Below are 5,827 nucleotides of genomic sequence, written 5' to 3' on the forward strand. Positions count from 1 at the left end.
CAGGTCTTGACACAAATCATACTGTGTACCATTTCCATTCTGCAAAATGCAGTGACCTTCCATTCTTAAAGTAGTTCACATTTTCATTTGCCTAACAGCATCTTAAATGGTTCTTTAAAAGCTTTATTGAATTTAGTGATAGTGATGCATGCCTTTAATCCCAGGAATGAGAAGGCAGAGGCAGGTGGATCTTTGTCAGTTCAAGGCCATTCTGGTCTACAAAATGGGTTTCAGGACAGCACAGAGAAACACTGTCTTGGGAAAAAAAATCCTTATCAGAATTGTAGAATTCTGGGCCCTGTTTGTGCCTTATTCTGCTGTTCTCTTAGTTTGCCACTGTTCCTGTGATAAAGACCATTACTAAATGCAAGACAGGGAGGAAAGAGTTGATTTGGCTTACATGACCTGATTACAATAGATAATTGAGGGAAGTCAGAGCAGAAACTCAGAGCAGGAACCTAAACTTAGGGATTGTATTAGGGACTATGTAAATTCTATTTACTGGCTTTATTCCTAATGAATGGTGTTTAGCTTGCCATTCTATACAACCCAGGCCACTTGCCCACAATAATGGACTGAACTCACTGGTAATGATGGACTGAGCCCTCATGCACAGCTACTACTAAAAAAAAAAAAAAAAAAAAAAAAAAATCTCACAGATTTGCTTAAAGACCAATAAGATGGATGTATTTTCTCAACTAAAATTCCCTCTCTCAGATGATAATTCCCTGGTGCAAGTCAACAAAATCTAACCAGCCCATATGACTGGCACAGAAGCTACTAATCTACATGGAATTCACAGAACAAAATTGTTATTTTTCATTATTCTATTCTATCCACAGGATGAAATAGCCTTGCCTTAGTTAACAAGAAGAAAAGTTTAGAAGACATAAGGTAACACTCAATTAGGAAATGAAAAACATAAACTAAGTTGTAGACAATCATAGTCTGTTCTCTTTCACATGATGGGCCATGTCCTTTGAGTGAGAACATGATTACAGCTGAAGTCAAATGCTGAAGAACAAGTCAGACATAAATACAATATTCTGATTATGTTACAAAGAAATGAATTATATACACGACAAAGTGATTGCTTTGATACTACCCAGGGTAAAATTATCCCAGCACAAGTTTGTGTTATTCAATTCTTTTGTCATCTTTAATAATAAAACATAAGTTTGTAAAGTTAAGTAAAAAAAAATATTGCCATCATTTCAGGCAGAATGATCCTCCCAGTGATGAGAAGTGCCTCAGATCATCCCACTTGGACCTCTTCAGACACAGCTTATTTTCCATCTTAAAGACTGTAAGATGAAAAATGCACATAAAGCTGTGTCTGTTGTTCCCTAGGCAACGTTTAAAACACAGAGACTGCATAACTGAAAGAGGAAACTCGGTATTCTCTTTATGTATTCTTATCCTGCAATATCTTTTGAAGTTTCATTCATTATGCAAATGTTGAAAACTATAGTGCTCCTTTTCTTTAAAGTCATTTTCTTTGAACTCATAGTAATAGAAATCTACAGCACTGTATGCACACTTGTCCTGTTACACAGAAAACAAATGTACTATAGCCCATTGCCTTAGGTTAACAACCCTAATAAAGATCTTAAAATTTTGCCTCAATTTTTTTAACAAGGAAGTCCTAAAGTCATACACTTTTTCAAAAAATTTTAACTGTTCCTCCAATCTTCACTAATATAGAGTGTTTGGTGTTCATTGATTTACTTTTTACATTATATTTGTGTGTGCATGGGGGGGGCGGGTTGTGTATGTAAGTGTCTGCTCAGATGTCACCAGAGACAGTGAATCCTCATGGATATAGAATTACAGGGAGCTACAGCACAGCCCAGGTGGGAGCTGGGAATCAAGTCCAGGTTCTCTGAGAGAGCAATATTCCCTCATAACCACTGAGCCTTCTCTCTGGCCTCCTTCATACTCATTTCTTAAGGGACATATTATGCTGAAGCCTTTTGAATTGTTTACTTATGATGTTCTTTGAACAACTGTCTCTATAAGTGCCTTGCATACTTTAAACTGGAGGGTGCGTTTTCTACTGTTCAATGTGAAGAAACTTTTGTATATTTTAGATTCAAGTCTTATATTAACATCTAATTTTTAATCTTTATTAGTAGCTAATAAAATATAGTGTAAGATTGGTTTTCTTTTGTTAACAATGTATACCACAGAGATAGAATTTATAATTTTAATTAAATTGATCTTGTTGTTTTCTTCACTGATTGTACTTTATTTTGTATCTGAATAGTCATTATGAAATATTGCTCATTAATAACCTGTATATTTACCTGGGAATAGTATGCTTCTCATTTTCTTCCTGTACTCATAAAGAGTTAATCCTTTAATGGTACAAGAAGAGAATGGTGAGCTTTTTGCATGAGTATCCAGAAGTTCCAGGAACCTGTGTTCTGACAGCAGGCGTACCTCCTTTGTGCAGTGTTATCAATACAGGTGGCAATGCTTCCGTGGATCTGTTTCTGAGCTGCTTTCTCCTTTCCAAAGTCCAGTGCATTCACTATTTTTCCACAATATCTTGATTAGTATATCTTAGTGCTAGCTCTTAAAATTGGGAGGTATGGCAGTCCCAATATTTTATTTTCTTAGTTAATATATGTTGGCTAATTAAAGTCATTTGTAACATGAAAAATAAATATTAAAAATCTATTCTTCTAGTATCAGGAATTTTCCATAGTCATAGCACATATAGTTTTAATGAACTATAGTCTTTTCAACCAAAAAAACTGTACACAACTAAAAAATTAAATAATAAATTTAATTATATTAGATGTGAAAAATAAATATTATTCTAGTACTATGAATTAATGAACATTATTAATATTTACTTTTACTTTCACATTTTCTTACAACAGTGATAAAATAATCTGAAACTCTACATTATAAGTATTAATTAATCTTTAACACTTATTTTTCTTAACACAAAACGAGATCATCTAGATTATTAATGATATTTTCTAGTCAGTACAATTGAAAATAAACCATTAAAACAACAAATATATTTAAATATTTCAATGAGACGATTAGTTTCCTTTAGAAAATTCTTAAGGAAATTCACTGACACTGTAAAAAAATTCTCTTAAGTTGGAGGGCGGCAGACAGGCAGGCAGGCCGGCAGGCAATCGGGCAATCATACAGGCAGAGGGCAGGGAAGACAACATTCTGTTGGCCTGGCGGTTGCTAGACTTCAGTGCACAGTTCAGCGCTGTCTGCGGTGCAGAGGCCAAGGCTGATAGATTGTTGGCCACCTTGTCCTCACCCTCCTGCCCTAGCTGAAGCCCGCTGGGTCCCAGACCCACTGTTCCAGCATGACCACAGACTGCGGCGATTTGCAGAAGCTGGTACATGACCTTCTGCCCTCTGAAGTCTGAAGCCTCCTAAAACCAGCCGCCATCCACGTCAACAATGAGATCAGCTTGAGCGAAGTTTAAGTCTATGGCTTTGACTATGACTATGATACACAGGCTCAGTATGCAGATGTGCTGCACCCTGAGATCTTCACTGCTGCCTGGGACATACTGATCGAGAACTACGTAAGTACCCTGAGGGGATTTGGAAGTGTGATTATGACCCCAGCTTTGCCATCCATAGCCTCCACTATTACATTAAGAAGACCCTTTGGATGAAAATGGATGCTTTTCATTATATACAAGAAGGAACAGACTTCAGGGGCATCCAGCCTGTGCCTAATGATAAAATGATTGATCTATATGGAGGCACCCACTATAGCAGATGAGAGGCTTTTAGGGCAAGGAGCTTTCTATAAAACGGTTCATGGATATCCTCTCACTCTCAGAGATGGCAGTGGTGTCTTGTGTGGTGGACTACTTTCTGAGCCACAGCCTGACGTTTGACCAAGTACATCTCAAGGTGTCCATGCATCCAGGATGTATATGTAAAGTGTCCCGTGTACCAGCAAGACATGGAGAAGCATGTCATGATGAGAGAGGAAACATTTGCAGTCCTGAGCTGCTTGGTAACCCATGGAAAAGAACTGTTTCTCATCACCAAGAGTCCTTTCAATTTTGTGGATGAAGGCACGTGGCACATGGTGGGTCCCAGTTGGTGCCAACTCTTCTAAGTGGTTACTGTCTAGTCAGACAAGCCCAACTTTTTCACTAACCAGCACAAGCCTTTTCAAAAGCTTGGTAAGAAGAACTCACTCCATTGGGACCATATCACTTGCTGAGAAAAGGTCAGGATTTATGGCCAGAGAAAGCTGTTTAATTTTCTTCCTCTGACAGAATGGGGAGGACCTTGAGTTTTCTACTTCTATAGTGACCTGGTGGATCTTATGCACACAGGAGCCATCATCCCTCAGCTAGAGTGTGAGATCTGCAAAATCAACACAACAGTGCTTGCACTCATTGACCTAGCAGCAGGCTCTCACTGGGCTGCTAGAGTGTAAGCAGACTTACAGATGCAGAGTCACTGTAGGTACTGACAACTTGGGTGAAGGAGCAACAAGAAATGAGATTCATCACATAGACGCTGTTCAATGCTCAGTTTGGGAGCATTTTTAGTACCTTCTACAACACTACCTACTTCTCCACAAACCTTGTGTGCCTCTATGACTTCTACATGGCCACTCTCACCTGTTAGCACAACTACCTTGTAGATTTCACTCTCGACCCATGTCACACACTCCTGCAGCATGAAGCAAGCTCTGGATGGACCAGCTGTGCACCTGCTTCATGAAGACACCTTTTCTTGGTGACATGGACCACATCCACTGAGGACACATTTATTATCCTGGACAGACCATCCACCCTTTCAACCCCATCCACCTTGACAAGTAACAAAAGAGAACTCTGCCTTAAATAAACAAGTAAACACATAAATTAATTAATTCTCAAATGTAAAAATGTGACAACTGACAATTTTTCAATCACAAAAAGTATTTCAAGCATTTACCGAAATAAATTTTAAGGTGACTTTTACTTTTCCCATTAATGTATTTAGTTGTTCATTTTACAGCCTGATCTCTGTCCCCTCTCCTAGTCCCACACACACACACCGCCCATAGTCCCTATTCTATCCCCTCTCTCCTTCTCTGAAAGGATACAAGCTCCCCGAAACACAGTATCCTCTTACCCTGGGGCACCAAGTCTCTGAAGGATTAGGCACATCCTCTCTCATTGAGGCCAGACAAGGCAGCCCAGTTAGAGGAGGAGATTCAACAGACAAGCAAGAGCTTTAGAGGCATCTCCACTTCCAGTTGTAGGGGGACCCACACATAACTGAAATTCACATATGCTACATTTGTGCTGGAGTGTTGGCTGAGTCTGTGTATACTGTTTGGTTGGTGACCTAGTCTCTGAGAGTCTAAGTTGATTCTCTTGCTCTTCCTGTGGAATTCCTATCACCTTTAGGGCCACCAATCCTTTCCCCAACACATAGATAATATTTGGTTGTGTGTCTCCACATATGTTTCCGTCATCTGCTAAGTGGAGCCTCTCAGAGGACAATTATGCTAGGCTCCTGTCTGCAAGTGTAGCAGAGTATCATTAATAGTGTCAGAGATTGGTGCTTGCCTGTGGGATGGGTCTCAGGTAGGGCTGGTTATTGGTTGGCTAGTCCCTCAGTTTATGCTCCATCTTTGTACTGGCTAGTTTTGTGTCAACTTGACACAGCTGGAGTTATCACAGAGAAGGGAACTTAAGTTGAGGAAATGCCTCCATGAGATCCAACTGTAAGGCATTTTCTCAATTAGTGATCAAGGGGGAAAGGCCCCTTGTGGGTGGGACCATCTCTGGGCTCGTAGTCTTGGGTTCTATAAGAGAACAAGCTAAGC

The 5,827-nt window shown here is 39.5% G+C and overlaps 1 pseudogene; it reads left to right on the plus strand.

Moving 5' to 3' along the window:
• The first annotated feature begins 3,341 nt into the window (after window positions 1-3,341).
• Window positions 3,342-4,769, plus strand: LOC110296204 (5'-nucleotidase domain-containing protein 2 pseudogene; annotated as a pseudogene).
• The last annotated feature ends 1,058 nt before the right edge of the window (window positions 4,770-5,827 follow it).

This window comes from Mus caroli, unplaced genomic scaffold, assembly GCF_978045245.1.
Source record: "Mus caroli unplaced genomic scaffold, Mus_caroli_1 scaffold_1, whole genome shotgun sequence".
NCBI classification, from domain to species: Eukaryota; Metazoa; Chordata; class Mammalia; order Rodentia; family Muridae; genus Mus; species Mus caroli.